The sequence below is a fragment of the Chiloscyllium plagiosum genome, chromosome 16 (genome assembly GCF_004010195.1).
Source record: "Chiloscyllium plagiosum isolate BGI_BamShark_2017 chromosome 16, ASM401019v2, whole genome shotgun sequence".
Taxonomy (NCBI): Eukaryota; Metazoa; Chordata; class Chondrichthyes; order Orectolobiformes; family Hemiscylliidae; genus Chiloscyllium; species Chiloscyllium plagiosum.
This window is the reverse complement of record NC_057725.1, coordinates 60611516-60637636: the sequence shown is the minus strand read 5'-3', so window position 1 is coordinate 60637636 and position 26121 is coordinate 60611516. Positions and strand designations below refer to the sequence as shown.

Here is a 26121-nt window from a genome sequence, read left to right as displayed (position 1 = left end):
CAGAAATGCAAATTCTTTCTTAACAACGAATCATAACTAAAATCAGACTATAAAATGTATATGTAAGATGTATGATCTTAAAATGCAAAAGAGAGTTTGATATTATGTACCCTACTTAAACTTTATGTTTGCAGTCTGGACCAATTATGCTCCACCATTGAACCATGTTTCTCTTCAGAAGTAGGCTTGGTCTCAACTCCCCAAATATAGTACAGCATCATGGTAGGTCACTCGACATGCTGCATTTCATTAGCCCAATTAATAATAATGTCTACATTTCAAAACGTCATTCATTGATATTAAGTATTTAAGGACATCCTACAAGGTATGATCAAGTGGTGTATAAAAATTAGTTCTTTCTTCATATGGTTTTGAGTTTCCATGACAGACAAGCACCATATCCTTTAACATACTGTAAGGTCACAAGAAATGTACTTGCATAAATAGCACCTAGAAAACCACCCAGAAATGCATTATGTTTACTTTAGATCTGAAAGGCCTCTGGAAACCTAAAATTTGATGCATTTGGGAGGCAGCAACTAAAGTTAGTCCCTTCCCCCCCCCATGGTCTTCTAGTTGGCAACATCACAGGCTGACTCAGGCCCGAGGATTGTACCTCAGGTCAGTCCCCATGGAGCCTTACTGGGAAACGACTAATGACGACATCGTCTGTCCTTTCCATCAAGCTGAACTGAATGCTTTGTCTGGAATCAGGGCAGATTCAGCAACCTGGTAAGATCTCTTGGTTAAGAGGTGAAGGAACTATATCTGCGCTTGTGCAACAAGGCTGATCAGGCAAGATTACCCCTGAGGAATCACCCAAAAGCTGAAACATCTCTTTTCGGAGTAAGAAGTTAAAAATCACACTTGATTGTTAATACAGTATTCTAACAGATGAAAGGCTTAACAGACAATCAATTTTTCAATGTATAATTTCAGTTACATCACACTGTAAATTTTTGCTATAAATTGTGTGTTACGATCGAGCCCTCCACTATCACCTGATGAAGGAGCGTCGCTCCAAAAGGTAGTGTGCTTCCAATTAAACCTGTTGGACTATAACCTGGTGTTGTGTGATCTTTAACTTTGTACACCCCAGTCCAACACCGGCATCTCCAAATCATGACTACTTTTCGGAGTAAGCATTTGATAAATAGCATTTTAAAACGTGGAACAACAAAATGTGTATAGTGCTTTCCTTTTGAAAAATAGCATTCGCACTATAGAAATCCCGAACAAGTGCCCATCTCCACCTCAATAAATCCTGCCTCTATTTAAATAAAAATATAGCGTATACATTTAGTAAAGTTAATTTCGCTTTGAAAGTTCAGATTTCTGCAGAATGTCAGGAAATATGATAACAATATATTCAGGTTTCTGTTGGATTTTGAATTTAAAAGCATAAATTGGGTAGATTAGATTTGCTGAACCCAGACCACAAAATTTGTGACAGCTTGACCAACTTCTTTTATATTGGCCAGACGTTGCAATGGGAACACAGCCCTGTATTAGTCAGCCTTACCTGCACATCAATCAAAAAGGTTACACTCAAACTGAGCATTATTACAGTGCCCTGTTGATACCTGCGGGTGATATTGGGGCAAGATTGACCTGTGTTCGTGTTGCTGTAAATGTGGATGGCAAAAAGTGATCCATATCAGGGTGTGAACAGTGTGCATTACGGCTGACATTTAGTGATGCACGCTGGCTGGGAATAACAAGCGCTGAGAAGATTTGTGAGAAGGAGGGACCCGACTGCTTTAAGACTGTGGCAGTCGGTGCAGACAAGCTCCCTTTAATCGGCACCAGGGCTGGGTGACGTCACTCCAGCCTCCTGATTGGTTGCCAATGACGCCATCCTGTTGAAGAGAATGACTTCATCCCCAGTTCATTCCTGGTGAGGTTGCACCTTCTGTTTTTGCTATTGCTAATGGCCAGCCCACAACCAGCCAATCCGATAGAACAGCAGCTTGCGGCAGGCTGGAATGCAATGACATTCATTTTGTGTTGCTCTCCTTGATTCATTTTGCAAAAAAAATTGCAGGATCATTTACCCTCCCCACCCCACCCCCCCCCCCCCCAATTAATCGTGCGGCTGAAATTGTAAGAAGGCTTGTCCATGGTAAATAAGGGGAGTTCCCGGAAGTAAAGGAGGTGAGTCTTTTTTTTATTAATTAAGATGAAAGGGCTCCCTCCAGAAATGCGTATTTCACCGCGCCGGTCATTCTGTGTGGGTGGCTAACTGTCCCTTGCCCAGTTTCTCTGGCCTTTGCATCCCAGTGTCCCTGCTCTCGTCTGGAGACTGGGCAATGCGATGTTTGACTGCAGGATGTTGGTGCATCTTTTAGCCATGCCTGTCCGCTCCTCCTGGGAGGTGGGGAAGCTGCTGACTATCTCTCTGTGACTGCAGACTCCCTGCAAAGGACTTGCTGGCAAAGGGAATTTCAGTGTCATGCAATAACTGTGCAGTTGAGGACCTGTGTTTACACGTTATAAGATCTTGCTGCACATAACTGCTGTCAAGTGACGCCCAGAATTGACCAGGTTGTGGGATGTCAAATTGGTGCGGAGTTGGGGAGATTTTATTTGTAGAAGACCCTCTCCTTGCTTTTAACACAGGGGCATTGAATTCCTTCGCCTCTCTAGATGCATGCCTGTGGTAGTTCCTGGTTTGCAAACGGATACCTTCAATTTAATGACTATATTGCGGATTTGATTTAAGGTTTGGGGAGGGAGGTTGGGAGAGCTGATCCTGTAACTTGACGTCTGCATTTTGCAGAATGCATCGTTTAAAGCTTTGTCTAATTTTTGTTGAAGGCTTTGATTTATCTAATCCTTTAATCGCCTTTAATATGTCGCTTGTTGTTTCAAAAGGGATTCGGTTGGATAGGTAACCGCTCGCAAGTATTTATGAGAGGAAAAAAAACTCCTTGTTTCTGTTTATTAAAGGGGTACTGTCTTCAGGGGAATTGAAATGTTAGGCAAATAGACGCTAAAGACATCAACCATTACATTGCAAAGAGATTCAGAGTTGGGTTGGTTGTTAGCCCGTCTAAAATTGTGTCTTCCAAGGTTTGTGTTGGCCTAATAAATGAAAAATGCTTTTCATGACATGATATTCTGTCCGCTTCCACCAGTATGTGTCTGTCAACAAACCAGGTTGATAGGACTACAATAAATAAGTGTTTGTTTCACAGGGGATAAGAGGATGTCTGATCGATCAATAAAATTTTCAGTGCATTGTCAATCCATCAATGCTTCTGTTGAAAACAACCACCCCTCAGTCATTATGCTTTTACTGCAAACCCTGGAATAGCACAACAAACAACAACAAGCAAAGCAATCCAGCTGTTCCCCTTGCTGCTGTCACCACACAGTCTGTTATTTCTGATTTACTCCCATTTGTGATCAGGCTGGGACTTTGGAAGGACTCAGAAACCAACTGACTTAATACTCCCAAATATACCTGGCCCAGCAACTGGCAATACTCTTTTATATATTAATCACACCCCCCCCCCCCCCCCACCCAACACACACACACAAGCAAAATAGTTTTTGCAATGAAATAAATTTTATGGTGACCAGTTGGTATGAGGTTGCTTGAATACTAAGGCAGCTGAATGTGGCTGATGTTGACATTTGCAGGTTCTGCTTATTTGCAGAATCCTGAGGTTGGATTCAATTCCGATAACCACCTCTATCACCCCTCTGGGAAAAAAAAGTCATAATGAGGAATTCTTGGCATACCCAGTGCCAAAGACATCCTCGTTCCCGCCCATAGGAACATGAAAATATGATCAGGAGTAGGCCCAAACTGAAACCGAAATTGCTGGAAAAGCTTGGCACATCTGGGGAGAGAAATCAGTTAACGTTTAGGGTCCAGTGACCCTTCCCCAGAACTCAGGAGCAGGAGTAGGCCACTTGGCCCTTAGAGCCTCCTCTGCCATTCAACGTGATCATAGTTGATCGTCCAACTCAATAGCCTGTACCTGCTTTCTCCCCATATCCTTTGATCCCTTTCGCCCCAAGTAGTATACCTACATCTTTCTGAAAGTTTTTCAAGTTCTGGCCTCACCAGTTACCCATGCCAGAGAATTCCACAGGCTCACCACTCGCTGGGTGAAGAATTTCCTCCTCCTCTCAGTCCTAATGACATACCCCTTATCCTGAGGCCGGAACCTGTAGTTCCGGATCCCCTGATGATTTATAATGCCTTTTCTTGAATCTATCCCATCCACTCCATTGGGGATTTTATAGGTTTGTATGAGATTTTCCCTCTCATTTTTCCAAACTCCAGTGATTATAGTCATAACTGATTCAGTCTCTTCTTGTAGCCATCGCCAGGATTCAGTCTGGTGAACCTTCTTTGCACTCAATAGCTAGAACATCCTCTCTCAGAAGGACGCCGAAACTGCACACACAACTGTGCACCCATTTCTCACTCCCTTCAAATATCCCAACCTTGACCTATTCAGCAGCATTGACAATCTCACTCGATAAACTGGTATCTTGAGGAGCAGTGTGACTTGTGCACCTTGAGACATTTTGCAAACTGTCACATTCACAGTTGAAGCTTGACATGACTGAGATGCATGGCCTTGACTCAAGACAGCCACTGCAACATTCCCAGGACTGGGAGCATGTTCTATCTCTATGGTAGGGAGCCTGGAAGAATTTTGGTTGTGGTATTTGTGTTCACATCTCTCTGTAGCCATCCCTTTCTCTGTAACCCAGTTCAGGTAATAGCTTTCTCTGAGATCTTTGTTCTCCTCCAGTTCTAAATCTGTGCATCCCCTTACTCCAGTTGTCTCATCATTAGCAGCCATACCTGAACCTGTCTCGGACCTAAACTCTGCAATTCACTTCCAAGATCTCTCCCTCTTTCCATCTCTCGCTTCCATTTAAGCCACTTTTTAAAGTCAAGCTGTCCTTGTGTCTCCTTAAGTAGCTCAGCGTTCATTATTTTTGGTAACGTTCCTGTGAAAGATATTTGAATGTTTCACGGCCTCAAGAGGTGTTAAATAAATGCTTGTTGGCAATAACGAGCGTTGAAGGCAGCGTTGCTTCAGCTCTCTGAGGCACTGATACTTGTTTAAAAGTGCACTTTGGAAAAGCATTGCAGAAAATATTTCTCAGACAAAAAGCGTATTTTTCTTCAAAAAGCGGAATTCAGTTCTACAGTGCCTTTCACAGCTTGGGACATCCTAAAGCATTTTCTAGCCACTAAATCATTGAATCTCTACTGTGTGGAAGCCGGCCATTCGGCCCTCCGAAGAGCCACGAACCCTCCTACCCCATCCGTGTAACCCTGCATTGCCTGTGCTTAATCCCCCTAGCCTGCATATCCCTGGACACTATATGGGCAATTTAACCCACTTAACCTGCACGTCTTTGGATTGTGGGAGGAAACCGGAGCACCCAGAGGAAACCCACGCAGACATGGGGAGAATGTGCAAACTCCGCACAGACAGCCACCCAAGGGTGGAATTGAACCAGGGTCCCACGGCGCTGTGAGGCAGCAGTGCTAACTGCTATTTTTGAAGTGCCAGCAAATGTAAGCAAATGACTACATAATCTGTTTTAGGTGTTGGCTGGGGTACTGAGAATGACGACCCCTCCATTTTCTCAATAGCTTCATGGAATCTTTCATGCCTTCTGCAGTTTAAGGTCTGTCCTCAACAACAGTTTAAGGGTGCATGTGGAATACAGTGGTGACATTGCTGAAAAGTAATTTTGCTTAGCATGGATCCAACCCCTGAAGTGTAACTGCGTAGTAAAACATAACCAGGCAGCGTGGTGAATCTCTCCATGGGGGCGGCACGGTTGCTCAGTGGTTAGCACTGCTGCCTCACAGCACCAGGGTCCCAGGTTCAATTCTGGCTTCGGGTGATTGTCTGTGTGGAATTTGCACATTGTCCCTGTGTCTGCGTGGGTTTCCTCCAGGTGCTCTGGTTTCCTCCCACAATCCAAAGATGTGCAGGTTAGGTGGATTAAATTGCCCATAGTGTCCAGGGATATGCATGCTAGGTGGATTAGGCACGGGCAATGCAGGGTTACACGGATGGGGTAGGAGGGTTCGTCGCTCCTCAGAGGGCTGAATGGCCGGCTTCCTCATAGTCCAAAGATGCAGGTTTAGGTGAATTGGCCATACTAAATTGCCCATTGTATTAGGTTCATTAGTCAGAGGGAAATGAGTCTGGGTGGGTTACTCTTCGGAGGGTTGGTGTGGATGGTTGGGCAGAAGGGCCTATTTCCACACTGTAGGGAATCTAATCTAATCTAATCATGACCTCTAGCTGTGACATCAGATTCCGTACTAAACCTCCCAACTGTCCATGACCTTAGTTCGAGACCGGCATTGTTCCTTTATGAAAAGCAATGGCTTTTTGTTTCATGTAAGTACATAAAATTATATAATGTTAAAATCAGTGGAGATGCTCAGAGACACTTCACCCAATGGCCTAGTGGGCAAAGAAATTAGTGCCCAGTAAGAAGAAACCAGCCCAGGAATTCAAAGAAGTTGGATGTAGTGTGATAATTGTATAAGCGTCTGGTCAGGCATTGTTTGAAGAATCACATTCTTTTCTGTATTCCACTACAGGACGAATGGAGTGACATTGGAGGGGTTTGAAATAGACCTGAATTATATTGTGTTAAATTATGAGGATAGATTATGTTGAATGGGCATTTGCGACTTTCACCGGAGATTAATGGTGATATAATTGAGGTGTGTAAGGAACTATCAGGCTAGAGAGAGTGAACCCATACATTTTCTTGGGAGAGGCCAGAACAAGGCAACGTAATCTTTAAAATGAGAGCTACTTTGTTCAGGGGTGATGTCAAGAAGCACTTGGTCACTTGAAAGGTAGTGGAAATCTGGAACTCTGTCCCTACAAAGCTGTTGAGGTTATTACATCAATGGAAAATTTTCAAAGCTGTAATGAATAGATTTTTGTTGGCCAAGGAAGTAAGAATCATGAAACTAGAATAGAGTTAAGCTCCCAATCAATGATCTAATTGAATGGCAGTGCAGGCTGTAGGTGCTGAATGACCGCTTTCTGATTTTATGACTCATTTCTATGTGGTGCCTCATTGAATTAAGGTCAAAGGCCTTGAGCTTGGTGCCAGTAGTCTGTGCTGAGGTAGTTCATGTTAATCAGACACCCATCTCTCTCTCTCTCTCTCTCTCTCTCTCTTTGATTTTTTGAGGAGGCTGTGGGCTTCAGGGATTCGCATTGAGAATAGGAGATGAGGTGGCAAAGGTACAATACAGTGACCCCTACATCAGTATGCCCAAGATTTACAAGAGGAAAATTGGATATGATTTCTGCTTTCGAATGCTATCAGTGAGCCCTGCTGAAAGTACATGTGCCTGTGGGAAGTTGTGATGTTTTCCATGGTTTCACTACCTGACGAGACCCATTCCTACCTTTGTACGTTGATCATCTGGGTGAGGTCACCGAGATAAGCAACATTCAGTGCAGATTCCTTGCTGAGGCTCAAAAGCCTGAGAGACTGGAGGGCAGGGTAAAAGGGAGCAGAACATAGTTGGGAGTTAATGCTTTTGATTCTATTTCATTTGCTCCAAAACCGCAGTGAATCCCAAGGTGATCTCTAATGGAGTCCATGTTCAGGGAAGGACTTGCCAATACTGCTTGAGTGTAACTGAGTGCCCTGAATGGAAGTTATAATGACGATTTTGCCCAGCATTGAAATCTAACCAGACAATACGATAATATTTAACTCTGAGCATGAGCTCTATGCAGCACCTTCTTAACATTTTATCCCTCATTGTTTTTTTTTTGTTTTTCCCCTTTTCTCTTTTCCCTGACAGTGTTGCCTCCTTCTGAAGGTGTGCTTACCTTCCAGTATCTTGTCCAACAGGCAGTCCAGAGAAGATTGGCTAGGTTGATACTCGATAGGGAGGAGCTGATTCTAAGGGGAGGTTGAGTAAGTTAGGTCTGTACTTGGCATTTCAAAGAATGAGAGACAGACCTGATTGAAACATACAAGATTCTTTGAAGATTTGACAGGGTCAGTGCGGAGAGGTTGTTTCCCCTTCTCTGGGCCAATCTAGGACCGGATGCATTATCGGAGAATAAGGGGTCATTCATTTAAAATAGAGATCAGGAATTTCTTCTTTGAGGGTTGTGAATCTGTGGATTTTTTTTTTAAAACCATGAAGGGCTGTAGCGACTGGCTAATTAAGTATACACAAGGCTGAGATATGCACTTTTTTTAAATCAGTAAAGGGAAAAGGTAGGAAAGTAGAGTTGAGAATTATTAGATTAGTCATGATTTCTGAATGAATTAGAATCTCTCCTGTGTGGAAACAGGCCCTTCAGCTCAACAAGTACACACCGACCCTCCAAAGAGTATCCCACCCAAACCCATTCCCCTACATTTATCCCTGACTAATGCACCTAACCTATACATCCCTGAACACGATGGGCAATTTAGCACAGCCAGTTCACCGAACCTGCACACCTTTGGATTGTGGGAGGAAACTGGAACACCTGGAGGAAACCCACGCAGACACTGGGAGAATGTGCTAACTCCACACCGATGGTCGCCTGAGGCTTGAATCAAACCCGAGTCCCTTGCAGTGTGAGGCAGCAGTGCTAACTACTGAGTCATGGTGCTGCCCCAATTTTTTTATTTCAAATTTTTTATTTAATTTAATGGCGAAGCAGACTTCTATGTCTCATGGTCTTAAGTGTTCATTAGATATGCAGGGATCTTGAGTGCTTGCAAAATATTTAGCCGCAAGTGGGTGTGGACTAGGGAGAGGAAGTACAACATCACAGCCAAGCCAATCCAGTTTTTGCCCAACATTCACCTATGAATGTGTCCGAAAAGTGTCTCTGGAAATCGATTTTTAGTAGTGAGTACCCTACTCATGATTGACCCGCATGACAACAGCGTGTAAATTTCAGAGGTATTCCATTGTTTGCTATGTATATGCAACTCTATTTCATTTCTTTTAATTACCTTCCTAACTTAAACATTAGTATCTGAACTGACTGGAAATTCCATCTGATATGTACTGGTCTGTATAGCTTAGCTTATAGCTTGTTTGGAAATCTGTCAAAGTGATATGCTTCGTTGTTTTCAGCATCTCTGTAAGCCGTTTGTTTTTACATCCAAACCTGTTGTTATAAACTACCTGGTCAAAATAATTTCAAACGTTCGTTCACTGCTACGGTAAATGGAGAAACTACATTTCCTCAGGTAGGAAGCACCAAATAGGACATTTGGGAGTCAAATTGGGAAACAGCCTTTTCCTGCAGAAAGTGGTAGAGATTTGGATTGCTCTCCCTCAAGTGTACAGTTGTTGGATTGGAGTGTTTAAGACTGAAGCAGTTTTTTGTTTTGGGTGGGAGTGAGAAAGGGTATCACGGAATATGGGACAAAGGCAGAAAAGAAAAGTTGACATACAGGTCATTGTGATTTTACTGAGTGGTTGTATAGATCGCAGGCTCTGTGCCCTATTGTTGTTCTATATGTCCTTGTGTACAACAGTGAAAATATGTATACTGTATGTACTGTTTCTCACATTTAGCTAGGAAAGGAAAGCAATTACCCATACGTGTGTTATAGTGCATGTTTTCCCCCTTCCAAATGATCTGACTTATCTTGCAGGAAGCCTCCATTAGGATTTGTTATAATTTGATGGCAGTGATTTAAAAATTAAAGGTTTGTGTATGCGGGCAGGACTTTTCAGATGGTGGGGTTTCCCTGCTAATCACAGCAACCTTTGCGGCATAGTGTGTCAGGGTGGAGTTGAGGGGAATCCCCGATGTAGAAGGTGGGTGCGTGAAAGAGTCATCTCACCTACAAGGTGGCTCAGTGGTTAGTACTGCTGCCTTACAGTGCCAGGGACCCGGGTTTGATTCCACCCTTGGGCGACTGTCATCTGAGTAGAGTTTGTACTTTCTCCCTGTCTGCATGAGTTTACTCCAGGTGCTCCGATTTCCTCCCACAGTCCAAACATGTGCTAGTTAGGTGGATTGACCGTGCTAAATTGCCCCATAATGTCTGGGGATGTGCAGGCTAGGTGGGCCAGCCATGGGAAATGCAGGGTTATAGGGATGGGATGGATTGGGGGGTGTCTGGGCGCGGTGCTGTACGGATGGTCAGTGCAGACTCGGGCCAAATGGCCTCTTTCTGCACTGTAGGAGCTCTACGACCTTCCCACTAGAGGCAAGGCAAACCTCTTAGGGTTTCTACACTGCCCCCTAAACTTCTCCTTCCAAACTGAGCACTGAGGCTAGGCAAGGAGCAGCCCTTCATTGAGGGCCTCAATTGGGGCCAAGGATACCATTTGTCCCACTAGGCCTCACTCACTCCGTTAGAATTGGAGAGAGCCAGGGGTGCAAGAGAACGGCCATTGGGGCCCAACTCCTCTCATCCACCTGCAGACCTGTCAGCAGGGGAGACAAATGGTATATCGTACACAGAGATTCATCTGTTCCACCCTGTGTGCCTTGGAGGTTTGTTCCATATCTTTAAAATATACCGAATATACATTACCATGCATACATATTAATGTGGTGAGGTAATGCACCAGACAGAATGCACATCAGCTCCTGTCTGCAGACAATTAGCTGTACTTGCATAAATAATAATTATACTCCATTCTATTATTTATAAAATATGGAAAAAGTATTTCTGCATTTTTGTGGGGATATAGAGAATCTCTTTACAGTAGCAGAACTCCTTTTGTAAAAGATTAATTGAAATATTAATGCTATTTTTATGTCTGCCAATTCAGCATTTGAGAGTAGATCAGAAGAAATTCCACTGTATCTCAAAGAATATATACTACTTTCCTTCTTTTCTGCTGAATTCATGTGCCTGTTAAAGATACCATTATGTTTGTCCACTTCTATCACTTGGTACCAAATACTCCTAGGTCTAATGTGCGCTCCCCCCCACCCAGTCTTAAGAAAGCAAGTCGTTGTGCAAATGTTTCTATATACACACCCGGCATTATCTCTCTTTTTTTTTTGCAGCCTATCTGACTGGGACTGCCAAACTGTGATTCACCATGTGGTGTTGGTCAGTGGTATAAAATATTATAAATGCTCCAATATTGAACAAAAATTGCTGTTTGTCACATCACAACTATGGGCCTCCATCCTTACCTCTCGCTACTTGGGAGATCTAAAGCAACATTTATATAATATCTTTTTAAATATAGAATAAGAGCACTGAGCCAAAGAAGTGGGCATCTTCAAAAGAAGGAGGAGAAAAGGTCAAATTAGTATTCTCATTGGTGGAACCAGAAGACATAGCTATCAATGGGAGAGCAAAGTCAATATCGATAGAATCATACAGCACGGAAACAGGCCCTTCAGTCCAACTCATACAGCATGGAAACAGGCCCTTCATGCTGACCAGATATTCTAAATTAATCTAGTCCCATTTGCCAGCAGTTGGCCCATATCCCTCCAAACCCTTCCTATTCATATACCCATCCAGTTGCCTTTTAAATGTTCTAATTGTACCAGTCTCCTCCTCCAACTCTGGCAGCTCATTCCGTACACACACCAGCCTCTGTGTGAAAAAGTTGCCCCTTAGGTCCCGTTTAAATCTTTTCCATCTCACCTTAAACCCATGGCCTCTAGTTTTGTACTCTCCCACCTCCACAACCTGACATGAAGGACTTGATACCGTTTGGACAGAAAAGTTTGGATGAGCTGAAGTTCAAGGGTGAACGGTGAGAGGCCTACTCATAGATCACTGAAACAGTTGAATCTGAAAGTACAATGGACAAAAAGACCGCTCTTGCATCAAATGGAATGATATAGCGGGTGAAGTGGCTTTGGAGGGGGAAGGTGCATGTGCAGCCTAGATAGATGTTTTCAGCATACACACGGTATTTGATCACAGTTCTGCTGATGAAGGGATAGCATGTGGAGGTGGAAAAGGCCAAGGAGATGTTGTTGGTAGCTCAGTGGTCAGCACTGCTGCCTTACAGCACCAAAGACCCCTGATTTTATTCCACCCTCTGGCAATTGTCAGTGTGGAGTTTGCACATTCTCCCCGTTTCTGCGTGAGTTTCCTCCGGGTGCTCCAGTCTCCTCCCACAATCCAAAATTGTGCAGTTTAGGTGGATTGGCCATGCTAGATTACCCATAGTGTCCAGGGATGTGTAGGCTAGGTGGGCCAGCCATGGGAAATGCAGGATTACGGGATGCAGTGGGTCTGGGTGGGATGCTTTTCAGACTTGATGGGCCAAATAGCCTGCTTCCACATTGTAGGAAATCCATGATTCTTGACGTAACAGTGCAGGAAAGCAAAGTGAAACTGATGGAGATGGTGTGGTTCTAATTTGAAAGGAATCTAAGCAAGAGAGTGCCTTCCTAAGCAAGCCTTTGGGAGAGGATGATATGACGTATAGGAGCGGTATCAGAAGGTAGCTCCCACTGGGCTTCTGCAACATACCTGACAACCATTAAAAGAAAGAGTGTGACTGGACAACAAACTGTAGCTTGTGGAAACATAAAGAAAGGGAGTGGTTAAAAGTCTCATTGTTGTTTGCCTGTCAGAGTTTGTGCTGTGAGTTGTTTGCTGCCTGGCCTGAGCTCGCCCACAGTACACTGAGCTAAAAGCTCCACATTTGCAAGGTCAGCTTCTTTGTATAAGTAGCCTGAACTCCCAGTACAACCTTGACCTTGGATCAGCATCCGACCTAGTGGGAATATTCGCACAGTAATTCCGAGATGTTTGCGTTTTTAAAAAAAAAATGCGACTGCGCGTGGGAGAACAGGTGGTCGCTGCTTTTTCTAGAGCTTTGAAAGTGTTTAATGTTTGCAAAATTTCAGCCCTTTTAAAGGCCGGCAGGGAGAATGGAAGGCCGAATCTATGTGCGGCACAAAAATGAAGTGAAAGGTCGTTATCACATTGCTGTTTTGTGGACCCTTACTGTGTGAAAATTGGCTGCCCTGTTTCCTACATGACGTCAATGACTGCTCTTGAAGAGTACTTCATTAGCTGTGAAGGCCTTTGGGATGTCCTGTGGCACCACTTCTTTCTTTCAGTTTCACGTTGGCACGGTGCCACAGCTCAGAACCATCTGTAATTGCGAATAGATTGAGAGTCTTAATCAGAGAGGCCCCAGGCATGGCGGCTGTGTGAATTGAAACTGCGACAGGAGGTGCAGTAGTGGGCACTGATCTGAGATTGTCATATGAGAGGCACAATACATAGAGCTTTGTCATGGTTTGTTCATTATTCTCAGCATGTTTGATGCCGACATCAGTGCCAAGTGTGAAATAAGGGTCTCATTCCCTAACATTGACACCTCTCCGCTTGATGTGTGCAAATATTGACTCGTGACCAACCACTGACAAGGTTACTTTGCATTGACAGCAGCTAAGGAACAAGTTTTAAATGTTTGTGTGTGTGTGTGGGGTGGGGGTGGGGGTGAACCAGGGGTGTAGAGGTGGAAGAGGGTGACTATATTGGTCGTGTGAGCTGGTTTGTAATGCTAGCTCACTCTAAGCAAGTAATAATTATTGTCTGCAGCAGTCTTGTATTTACCTAATAACTGAACTACTTGGAACTCTGCTACCTCTTGACAGTTAGTTGCTAGGTTTGTATCGCTTGAAAGTATTATGTTTGTATGTAATCCACATTCTGGGTCATGGCACATTTTGAGTCAAGTGAATTGTGTGGATATGTTCCCTGATTGCACAAGTCACCATCTATGACTTCTCCAAAACCGAAGCAGCCCATGCCAAATGCAACAAGACATGAGCTTAGGCTGATAAATAATATTTGTGCCACACAAATGTGTCTCGCAAGAGAATTGAACTGTCAACTTTTTGACATTCAATGGCATTACCGTCACTGAATTCCCCACTATCAACATCCTGGACATTGCTATCGACTAAAAACTAACCTGAACTAGCCACAGAAATGCAGTGGCTGCATGAGTAAGTCTGAGGCCAGGAGTTCTGCAGCACGTCGCTCACCTCCAAAGCCTATCCACCATCTACAAGTCAGGAAAGTGATTGAAATGCTGCCCACTTTCCTGGACGGGTGCAGATCCAGCAACACTTCAAACTTGACACCATCCGGGAGGAAGCAATCCACTCGAATGGCACCAAATATCCATAAACACTCACTCCCTCCAGTGCACAGTGGTAGCAGTATGGACCATCTTCAAGCAACACTGCAGAACTTTGTCAGGGCACCTTAGACAGTCCAAACCCATGACCACTACCATCTGGAAAGATGAGGGCAGCAGTTACATGGCAATACCACCTGCAAGTTTTGTGTGTGTGTGTGTGTGTGTGTGTCATTTACACAGTTAGACTGCAGTTCTCGACAAAGTGCTGCATCAGCTGCCATATGTGAATCCAACCCTGAACAGCTTAAACCACAGCCACACAATAATGACTTTGAAAAATCTCCTACTTTGTGTTGTCTGTCTTGGGTGTACTTTAGTTGCAGGCAAATTACGTAAAGCAGCTCTGCATACCATTTTTAAAAAAATATATTTCTCTTTTTTTTATTTAGCAACCTTCCTGCACAGTACAGATGCAGATGATGACTGCAATAATCATACTCCCCACAAATAATTACATTTCACTATTGTATAATGGGCCTTTTTGAGAAAGTTGTCATTTCTCCTTCAAAACATTTAGCCAATATGTCAAGGAAGAGGATATCCTGTGCGGTCTGCGTTTCCTAAGTACCACAGCCCTTTAACACTGCCTTTCTCACATGCTGAATGACATTCATTCAAAGGGCTCCTGTGCTGGCTCATATCCCTTGGTAAAACATTTGGGCTCAGCTGTCAGCCCTTTTTTTAGCTCCTGCTCCTTGCTCCTCACCTCCCCCGCTTCCCCCCCTCCCCAAAACAGTCAGCTATTATACAGGGATAGGTGTAGGGACCAGTCAGTCTCATAGTATTGGATCTATACCATCAGGAGCGTATTACTCCCTCATGATGTTAAGATTATCTGTAGTCAGTTGCCTCACTGCCTGCCATTAGTGGGATCTTTGCATGTGAAAATTGGTGGCTAGTTTTTTACAACGTTAAAATCATAACTACGGCTCAATAATAGTCCTTTTAAATTGGTTACAAAGGCCCTTTGGGGCTGTGAAAATTACAGTATAAATACAAAAACCGAAGAACTGCTGATACTGGGAGTCAGAAACAAAAGCAGAAATTGCTGGAAAAACTCAGCAGATCTGACAGCATCTGTGGAGAGAAAGCAGTGTTAATATTTCAGATCCAGTGACCCTTCAGAACTGCAGTATAATTGAAGCAAATTCTTTCCACTTTATTCTGCTTGAGGTAAAGCCCAGAATTTCCAATCAGCATTGGAAAGATAGGCACACACTAACTGTGATTGATTTGCATGCATACCATATGTTGGAGGATTGAACCTCCACAATGATGGATAGAATTGCAAAATCAAGTGGGAACTCCAGTGAAGCCATGCCCCCTTGTTCATTTATAAACTGAATAAAGGCCTTTTTAGTCCATTTTGTTGACTAGCATGTTGTGTTAAACAAAGCTGTCTCCATTTTACCCCCACCCTTGACAGCCTCCCTTCTCTGACAATCCTCAGCCCCTCCTCCTAATTTCCTCCCCAAACCACAATCAGCCCACTCCCCTCACAATGAGCAGCACTGTGGCTCTGTGGTTAGCACTGCTGCCTCACAATACCAGGGACCCGGATTCGATTCCAGCCTCGGACGACTGTGCAAACTCCACACAGACGTTTCTCCCTGTATCTGCATGGGTTTCCTCCCACAGTCCAGAGATGTGTAGGTTAGATGGATTGGCCATGCTAAATTACCCACAGTGTCCAGGGATGTGCAGACTAGGTGGATTGGCTATGGGAAGTGCAGGGATACAGGGATAGGTTGGGGTGTTTGGTTCTGGATGAGATGCTCTTTAAAGGGTTGGTGCAGACTGGGTGGGTCAAGTGGTCTTGATCTGCACTGTAGGAACTCTTATGGCAAACCTCTGGTGATCATCTTCCCTCAGTGTCTATTACCATCTTGCTTCCCACCCACCATAACTAGGCTTATTGCCCTTAGCACCCCCCACCACCCCCCCCCCCCACCTCACCCCCTCTCACTGCTGTGGCAGGATTGCCCCACACACCTCACCCCTCCCACTCCTGGCAAGTGCTGACTTTCCTTCACCTGCTTTTATTTTCTCCACACCCCTGACCCAAATAGTGTGGTACCCCCTCAACCTGACAATGATGTACCCCTTCACCAGTGCAAAGTGCTCAACTGTCCTCTCACCTCCAGCAGTACGCGCACCCCTACACGTCAAGGTGGACTCTTCCAGAGTCAGTCGGCCCAGAGCCTGGACTTCCATGAGGTGAGGCAGGAAGAGTGCAAAGGAGGGAATGAATTAGAATTAGGCTTTGTCGTCACGTGTACTTAATTACAGGAGTATCATGAAAAGTTGCCATGTCCGGAGCCAAAATCTTAGGTACAGTGTAGGAAAAAAGAATTGAAGTTCCAAGTTCAACATAATAGTCCTCCTTTAAATGCTTAGCTATGCTGGCCTCACAATCCCCACCAAGGCTCAATTTCTCTCTGGAGGGTGACTAAGCTGGGAGGGAGTGTACGCATCTGGGATCAGCTGGCAGCTAACGTTGCAGGGGGCTGATGGTGAAGGAAGGCAAGGGTGCATTGGGATGGATGTGGGTATTGTCACGGGAGGTGTCGCTGAGCTGTCAGAGGACAGGCAGAAATCTTATTGTGGTTTCTGTTTTGCTATAATACTCCGCTGATTTACTTAAACATTTGCTGCTCCGCAATCTTTATGCCGTCTATGAAGAGCTCTCAGTAAATTAGTGTAGAAAGCCAGTAGGTTCTTTAATTTCAAAAATATACTTTATGTACAGAAATATTTTTATGAATACATTGTCAGTAAAGCAATTTGGTTCTGTACAGTAGAATATGATGGAGCAAACACACATTTGGAGTTTGATACTATCCAGCAAACACATCAAATGCCTGCCTGCCTTGTATATTTACAAAGACTATATTTACAGATATTTGAGGCACCAGGAAGGGAGGCTCCTAGAACTGAAGGACTCCCCTTTTATCTTTGTCAGAAAACCCTCGGTCTTTCCGCACTGCACCTTGGCAGCAGCTGCCCCAAGCTTCAGTGCGTCCCTCAACACGTAGTCCTGGACTTTGGATTCTGCCAGTCTGCAATGCTTGGTTGAAGTCAACCCCTTGCTCTGGAAGACCAAGTTCAGACAGACAAAAGAGCGCTTTTGACCAAGTTGATGGGTCATCAAGGCACAGTTGACGTTTCTCTTGGTGTGTGTCCCAGTGAAAGACTCCTGCTTCATGGAACTGCTTGGAATGAACCTTGACAAAGACCACTGCATCTCTTTCCATTCTTTCAGCGCAAAGGCACATTCCAGCAGGAGATATGTGACAGCCCCCCCAATCCATCGAAGCTGCTTCAAGGGCAGTGTGCAGTGCCACAGGGAATCCATGCGTCCGTGAAGGATCTCTCAGATAGTGCCCTTCTCACCACCAGCCAAGCAATATCTTGGTACTTTTTGGAAAGTTCTGGCGATGAGGCGTTCTGCCAAAACCAGCGAAGTTCTGAGGGACTTCACCGGACCTGCAAGGTTAACTTTGATTTCTCTTCATGGATGCTGCCAGACCTGCTGAACTTTTCCAGCAACTTCTGTTTTGTTATGTGAGTGTGGGGAAGCAGTGCAAGTGCAAGCAAGGGGGCTGCCAATCTGGTTCCTCTTCCCCCGTTGCCGGGAATGGTGCAGCCAGTGTAATCCAGTCACAGTGAAACTGGCTGTCAGATGTTCAAGCTTCCCATGGAATTACCAAGCGGATGTGTCATGACATGTCAGGGTCCCAAAGCATGTGAACAATTTGTGTTAATGACTTGCCATTATCGTATCAGGAGATTTGACATTAGACAGAATCCACAGTTTTCTTTCAGAGTGTCAGAAGGGCTTTCCCATTTAGTCTGAGGAGCATTGAATGTAAATGTGGGGAGGTAATGCTTCAGTTAGACTGCACACTGGTGAGATCCCATCTGAGATACTGTGTACTGAATGGGTCACCTTATTTAAGGAAGGATGTAAATGTATCGGAGCCAGTTTAGAGGGTGATCTGGAATGGAGGGGAGATGGGGTTGGCGGGTTGTCTTATGAGAAAAGGCTGCACAGTTTAAGTTTGTATCTGCTTGAATAGAAGAGTGAAGGGCAACTTGATTGAAACATATGATCCTGAGGGATCTTGATCGGGTACTGGTGAAGAGGATGCTTCCTTGTATCGCAGAATCAAATATCTGGGTACACTGTTTAAAAATTAGGGGTCATTCATCGAAGACAGACAGATAAGGTCAGTTACTTTTCTCAGAGGGTTGCGAATCTTAGGAAAAGATGGTGGAAGCAGACTTCTTGGATATATCGAAGGCAGAAGTGAATAGGTTCTTATTGAGTGAGGAGTTGAAAGGTTATCTGGGTGGATTGGTAAACAGATTCAGGAATCGGACCAGACTTGATTTTATTAAATGGTGGAGCCGGCTTGAATAGCCAGATGGCCTCCTGCTCCTTGTTCATAAGTAGGTATTTTCCTGACTCCATTCTTACTCGGATGGAAAGCACATGGGCTTCCATTGGATTTAGAACATTCCACGGTTGTTTTTTTTTTAAAAAAAGGTTTCTCGGGGCAACCTTTTTACAGAGTGGTTTATGTGTGGAATGAACTGTCAGAAGAAGTGGTGGATGCGGGTACAGTTATAATGTTCAAAAGACATTTGGATAAGTTCACAAATATGAAAGGTTTGGAGGGATAAGGGTCAGGAGCAGGCAGGTGAGACTAATTGAGTTTGGGAACATGGTTGGCATGGACTGGTTGGACTGAAGAGTCTGCATGGAAGCAGACCCTATCAATAAAGCTTCTCTCCTTTCTGCACTGATTTACATCATTGGTTTCACATTAAGTTCCATGTGTTCAGAACTAAGTATTGAATCTGATTCAGGAAGTGGTCACCTGGTGATTTATCTGGTATCTAACGTTGCTTGAAGTGAAACTGAAGCATATAGGGCCAGCAGATCCTACTTAGTTTAAAGCCCCCGTTTGATATTCTCCAATCTGCTTGTCCTACATTTAGTTATTCAAAGCCAGAGTAGTGATTAACTGCTGATATTCTGTGCACGAGAGGTGGGACAATTTGACCCTTGTCACTTTGAACACATGAGGATGTATTGTTATGCCTGCGATGCAATTTGGAGGTATCCACGATGGCAGCAATATAAGATGCTCCAGTTCTGCTCGCTAGTTCCTTTCCATTTTTGTTTTTGTAGCAGGATTTCTGCACCCTCCCCCCACCCCATCAACACTTTAACTTCTTAAACTACCCTACGCTACCTGGAGAATGGAGGCAAGACAAACAGACGAGTCAAGGCCAGAGCCCAGAATGGTAGCTGAGTGAGTGTGGGCCAGGTCTTGGAGCTGGGAGCAGAGCGATTGGTGGGTAGAGTCACCATCCAGAGCCCAGGCCGGAAGCAGAGCAAGTGTGGGCTGGGTCCAAGAGCAGGGAGCAGAATGAGCATGGGCCAGAGCCCAGAGCAGCAGCAGAGTGAGTCCTGGACAGAGGCGAGCACGTAGAGGCAGTGTGGCCTGGTTCTCTGAAGCATGGCAGGGTACAGACTGATTGGAAAAGGACTATAATTTGAGTACTTTAAAGACCCTTTTATTCTCATTCTGGACTTCTAAACCCTGTATTCCCATTCTAATTTTTTAAAATTATTCCAATTCTGTGACATGAAAGTATCTGTATCTAGGTATCCTGTACCTAGGATGGCATTGAGAGACAGCGTTACAAATTTTTCACTGCACTTGAGTGTACGTGACAATAAAGGCTATTCTAATAAGTGAATGATATACACAATGAATGATAGGTCCCTAGAGAGTACTGAGGGACCTTGGTGTATAGATCCCTGAAGGTGCTGCACAGCTAGACAATGTGCTTAAGAAGGCATACAAGATGCTTGCCTTCATTAGTTAGGGCCTAGAATAGAGCAGCAAGGGCATCTTGTTACTATTTTATAAACCATCGGTTAGGCCGCAGATGGAATACTGTGTGCAGTTCTGGCCGCCGTACAATTGGAAGGATGTGATTGCATTGGAGAGAGTGCAGACGGAGATTCACCAGGATGTTGTGTTGTGTGGAAAATCTCAGTGGAGGATGGGCTGGGCTCATTTTCCTCAGAGCAGAGAAGGCTGAAGGGGATCTGATTGAGATATACAAAATTTATGAGAGGCAAAGACATTGTAGAGTGTGAGAATCTTTTCCTCGTGGCTGACATGCCTCAGACCAGAGGGCATACGATTTTCCTGCTCCTCAGATGCTGCCTGACCTGCTGTGCTTTTCCAGCACCACTCTAATCTAAAATCTGGTTTCCAGCATCTGCAGTGCTCACTTCTGCCTAATTGTTGCCTGTTCTTTGGGGACTATTGCCTGTGCCATGTAGGTGCACTTTCAGAATGTGGGTCGAAGAATGTGGTGCTGGAAAAGCACAGCTGGTCGGGCAGCATCCGAGCATAAGCTCTTTATTAGGAATAAGCTCTTTATTAGGCCCAGGGGGGCTGAAAGATAAATGGGAGGGGGGTAGGGCTGGGAGGGGGGAAAGGTAGATGGGAATGTGATAGGTAGAGGTGAAGGTAAGAGGGTGGAGTGGACAGGTGGGAAGGACGATGGACAAGTAGGATAGTTCAAGAAAGCGATTGAAAGGTTGGATCTGGGATACGGTGGGGGGAGGGAAAATGAGGAAACTAGTGAGTTGGAGGGTCCCAAGGCGGAAGATGAGGCATTCTTCCTCCGGACGTCAAGTGGCTAGAGTTTGGCGGTGGAGGAGGCCCCGGACTTGCATGTCCTTGGCAGAGTGGGAGGGGGATTTAAAGTGTTCGGACACAGAGCGGTGGGGTTCTTTAGTGCGTGTGCCCCAGAGATGTTCTGTGTAACGTTCTGCAAGTTCCCCTTGGGCCACCCCCTCATTCCTGACAAAGAGCACATGCTCGAAACGTTGACTCTCCTGCTCCTCGGATGCTGCCTGACCAGCTGTGCTTTTCCAGCACCAGAATCTTCGGCTCTGATTTCCAGCATTTGCAGTCCTCACTTTCTCCCACTTGCAGAATGTGGTCTGGATCTTTGCTCCATACTGCAGAACAATACGTAATGACTCGTGCTATCTCAGTCTGGCTGTTTCAGCACGTCTGTGATGGTGCATGATTAAGCTTTATAATTTAATTGATCCAAAAGCTACTTTAAATGTTAATTTAATCTATTTATTCAAACACTAATTCCCTATCATCCTGGTGAGGATTAATAAGGGAGAATTGTGGAAGATACTTGAAGTATGCAGCAGGTCACAGAACTATAAGTTTAAAAGTGCAGTGGGTGTGTATCAACTCCTTTCCTGGGGCAGCCCTAAACCAATCCCACTCGCTTTGCTCTCACCCCTTGAATTCTTCTTTTTGAAATGTAAGGCATCATTTTAAGCTGGGCTATAGAGTGCATTTGTGGCAAGAGAAGGAAGTGACTCTAACTTGTGAAACATTTTGAAGAATGGCGCAACGTGGGAGAAAGCAGCTTCCAAGGCTACACTGGAGACTTGGGTGGAGGAAGCGAAAAGGAGGAGTGATGCACTGTATCCATAGGATGCCAGAAGCTCTCCAAAGACAGCGGGGGGGGCAGATGGGTTTGGAGCTCAATTTCAAGAGTCAAGCCCCAAGAACTTGGATACTCTGCCAGCAAAAAGATCAATGACCTAACCTGAATGGTCAATGAATGCAATTTAAATGTCACATTTGTGCCAACAGAACCATTAACTTGGACTGCTCAATTCATCCAGCTACCATACACCTCTATCTATTGATCAGGCCACATTCATAAATTAAGCGCACCTTCCCCACTTACCCGCATGCCTGTGTCTCAAAGGTTGCGCACACAGTGCTGGCTAGCCAACCACACCAGGTACACCAAACAGATTGTGCAATGCTCACTGACTCATTTCCCTTTTGTTTTCCTTTTGGTGAGTAACAGTAAACTGCATTAGAATAAGTACAGCTGAAACTCTTCAATTTAACATCTCTGATAAAGGGGTTATTGCTGGGGCTAGCAATGAGGTGAAACTATCATAGATTGTGGTCATGATGTGTAGGTGCCGATGTTGGACTGGGGTGTACAAAGTTAAAAATCACACAACACCAGGTTATAGTCCAACAGGTTTAATTGGAAGCACTAGCTTTCGGAGCGCCGCTCCTTCATCAAAACAATGACCTGACGAAGGAGCGGCGCTCCGAAAGCTAGTGCTTTCAATTAAACCTGTTGGACTATAACCTGGTGTTGTGTGATTTTTAACATAGATTATGGTGTACCTAACCCCCTCATTTCATTATCCCCTCCATTCCACATCTGCTTCTGATTTGCAAGATGGTTCAAGCACATACCTCTAACCTTTCATTGTTGCTGTCCCAGAGCCTTTTCATTGTGCCTTTCTGCTTTGAGATATGGTGAAGAAACACCATCTCCTGAGGGACACATGTGGGCTCCAGCTCAGCTACAGATAGTGATTATTTCTTAATAGATAGAATAAAAGCTGGATCTACAAGTGGTGAGACATTTTGGGCAGGAGGGATCCAGGGTAGTCCAAATGCCAGGTCACACTGAGCACTTTGATAAGGCGGGTCCACACAATAATGGGTATACATGGTGAATGGTGCTTTAGGAAGCCTATTGGAGAGTTTGGGGTTAATTGTACAAGTGCAGAGATAGGAGCCCATCCTTTCCTGCGTGGAATCTGTACCAACTCCAGTCCCACAGTTGTGGATCCAACTGTTTGATGGCCTATGATTCCAATCCCATTCAGCACTAGGAGCAGCCACCAACTATCTGAGCACTACAGTTGGAGCTCGAGCTGGTATGATACAGGCTCCAACAGCTCTCTCTTTACTTGGCATTACAGTGTTCAAATGGGCTTTCAGGATATCATAAAAGGGCAACACTCTATCCTCCCAACATATTACTGGGATTGTTATTGGGGGTGGCTGTACAGACCATGATTCTACTCGCCTCGCTGTGGATTAAGACAATGTGGGACCAAGCCTCTTCCACATCATCTCCATGTGACCCAGCCATCTGATTATGGAATCGAACCGAGCTTATCCTGTCCTACCTCATTTCATTTCGATGTTGAGAGGACATCTTGAGACAAATGTCAAATTATTGGTGTTCTGGACAGAGTCGCCTCAAGCTGTTTCTCTTAGATTTGAAAGTCTTGAATAGTCCAGTTAATACTTTTTTTTAATCATACAATCCCTCCGGTATGGAAGCAGGCCAGTAGGCTCATCATATCTACAAAGAGCAGCCCACGAAGACCCATCTGCCTACCTTATCCCTGTAACCCTAGAATTCCCATGGCTAACTCACCTAGTCTGCACATCCCTGGACAATGTAGCATGGCTAATCCACCCAATTTGCACATCTTTGGATTGCGGGAGGAAACTGGAGCACCAGGAGGAAATCCACACAGACACGGGGAGAATGTGCAAACTCCACACAGACAGTCGCCTGAAGGTGGAATCGAACCCAGTTCCCTGACGCTGACCACTGAGCCACCATGCCATTGATTAGCGAAGAAATTGAAGTCCATGTAGGGATTTCTTTTAACACAGCGAGCAGTTAATGTTTGGAATGCATTACCCGAAAGACTGGTGAAAGTAGATTCAATTGTGGCTTTCAAAAGATCACATATACAAAAAAGAAATTTGATCTGGAAAGTGCAGGGAGTGGGACTAGCTGAGAGCTGATGGCAATTCAATGGGCCAAGTGGCCGCCTTACGATTAAAATTTTGGTCACCCCTCTGAAAATCTCCTTCCGTGACTTGGTGTCAGTTTTTCGCTACTCCCCTCTGAGGCAGCTTGCAACGTTTTTATTACATTTTAAAGTTTGTCAATACAAATTCCTTAGCCTGAAGCAGCAACAGCATGATGGAGTTGAGTGAACAGAGCATGATTCTAACCATTAATGATTAATATAGAGTCACCAACATGGTAGATGAAAAGTATCTGTGATTTCAAGGTTTGATTCCATGACCTCCTCAAACTCACTAAGCTATAATTCACTCCTATGATTACAAGTATGGCTTCAACTCTTTGCCATATAGAGATACAATGAATTGTAATTTAAACAAAGTAGCCTTCTATTTGGATGCCATGCTTTTTATTTTCGACGAACACATTGATTCCATTGACTTTAGATTTTTTCATACCACCCGGACATTGGTCTGAAGTCCATGTTCCAGGAGTATTCAGTTCTAGTTTTCCCTGCTCCTTGAAGTTTGCTCCTTTTTCTTTGATCGACAAAGCACTAAGGTTTGTTTTTTGTATTTAAGTATTGTAGAAGATTTAAATGCAAGATTATAAGGTGCATAGGTGTAGCTTTGGAGATGTAAACTTGCAGAACTGAGATTGATGCTGTCTCAAGACCTTGGAGCAGAATCAAGCAGCCGTGAACAATATTCTTGGATTGTTAATGGTAATTATTGCAAAACACAACAATATTTAAAACCCTCTGCTTCTCCTGCAGCCCCACTGTGCTAAATGCTCTGCCTCTCTGCTTTCCCCTATAACATATTCATTTGGTCCTCTGATTCTTTCTAAATACTCACAGCAAACTAAGATGATCCGAAGCACCTGAACGTGTTCAGAGATACTTCAGAAGCAGCTGGGAAGATTTTGTATTTGCAGAAAGTACCTGTCGCTGTTGTCTGCCGGGTATAGCGTCCCAGGGGACTTTAGATACGCAATGCTCTTTATAGCTCAGCCACATGCTTCCAGCTCAGTAATTTCATAAGGTATACAAGATACGGTCTCAGCGAGCCTAAACACAGGCCTCTGCTGCCATTCAACAGTAAACAAAAGAGTATCATGTCTTGCTGTTGCAGAGCTGAGTACAAAGGCATACTTTTTTATTTAATCCAAGGTTTACTTGGATAAAATTTCTATAACTGGCAGTTTTCAGTTTGTGGCAAAATTCATCACCCACCTCACAATACAACGTAGAGCTCAGAGACTCCAGAAACTGCAAGCTGCTATGGTTAACGTAGAGAGGAGGGTCTGGATAAAGTACAGAATATACGCATGAGAATCACAGCGATTTTTTTTTTCAAAAAGCTGGAAGACACCCTTTTAGCCTGTCTCTGCCAGTCATCTCACCTCAGATATATTCTGATCCTATTTTCCAGCACTTGGCCCATATCCTTGTCTACTCTGGCATTTCAAGCATTGATTGAAATAGCTCTATCACCACCCTTTTTCAGGAAGTGGGTTCCAGGTATCCATAACCACTTGGGTGAAAAAATATTCTCTCCAATCCCATGTAAGCCACCTGCTTTCTATCTTTTTATAAAACCTTGACCCTCTACCAAAAGGAAAGGTATCTCCCTATCTACCCATTTTGTGGCTGCTGCAACATTGTATGCTTTAGTGAGACTCTTGATCCCTTCAGCCTTCTCTGCTCTAAGAGAAATGACCCCAGCCCATCTAGTCTATCTTCATAGCTGGATCACTCAAATCCAAACAACATTCCTTTCTAGTTCAATCACATCCTTCCAATAGTGTGATGGTCAGAATTCATGCTGTGGCCTAACTAATGTTATATTCAGCTCCATCATAACCACCTTGTTTTTATTTTCAATGCATTGCCATATGTCTTCAAAGCTATCTTATCCACCTATCCTGTTATCTTTAACGATCTGTGTACATGCAGACCAAGGTGCCTCTGATCTTCTGAACTTCCGAAGGTCCTGTACCGTTCAAGATGTATTCCCTTCACTTGCTAGTCTTCCCAGAATGCATCAGCTCACACACTTATTTCAGGATTAAATTCCAATTGCTGCCATAGTCTATGTTTCCTTCCTATTTACTTTGCACCAGATTTGTGTTATCTGTGAAGGTGCTGAATAAACTTCCTACATTTGAAGACAGAGAGTGGTGGTGATGGAGGGTTGTTTTTCAGACTGGAGGCCTGTGACCAGTGGTGTGCCACAAGGATCGGGGCTGGGTCCTCTACTTTTTGTAATTTA

The 26121-nt window shown here is 44.3% G+C and overlaps 1 protein-coding gene across 1 annotated transcript in view; it reads left to right on the top strand.

Moving 5' to 3' along the window:
* The first annotated feature begins 1857 nt into the window (after window positions 1-1857).
* LOC122557954 (dual specificity protein phosphatase 8-like) overlaps window positions 1858-26121 on the top strand; it is a 222225-nt gene continuing 197961 nt past the window's right edge. Inside the window, exon 1 of the mRNA XM_043706218.1 lies at window positions 1858-2154. The gene's annotated coding sequence lies outside the window, so the exon portion shown is untranslated. The remainder of the gene's footprint in view (window positions 2155-26121) is intronic.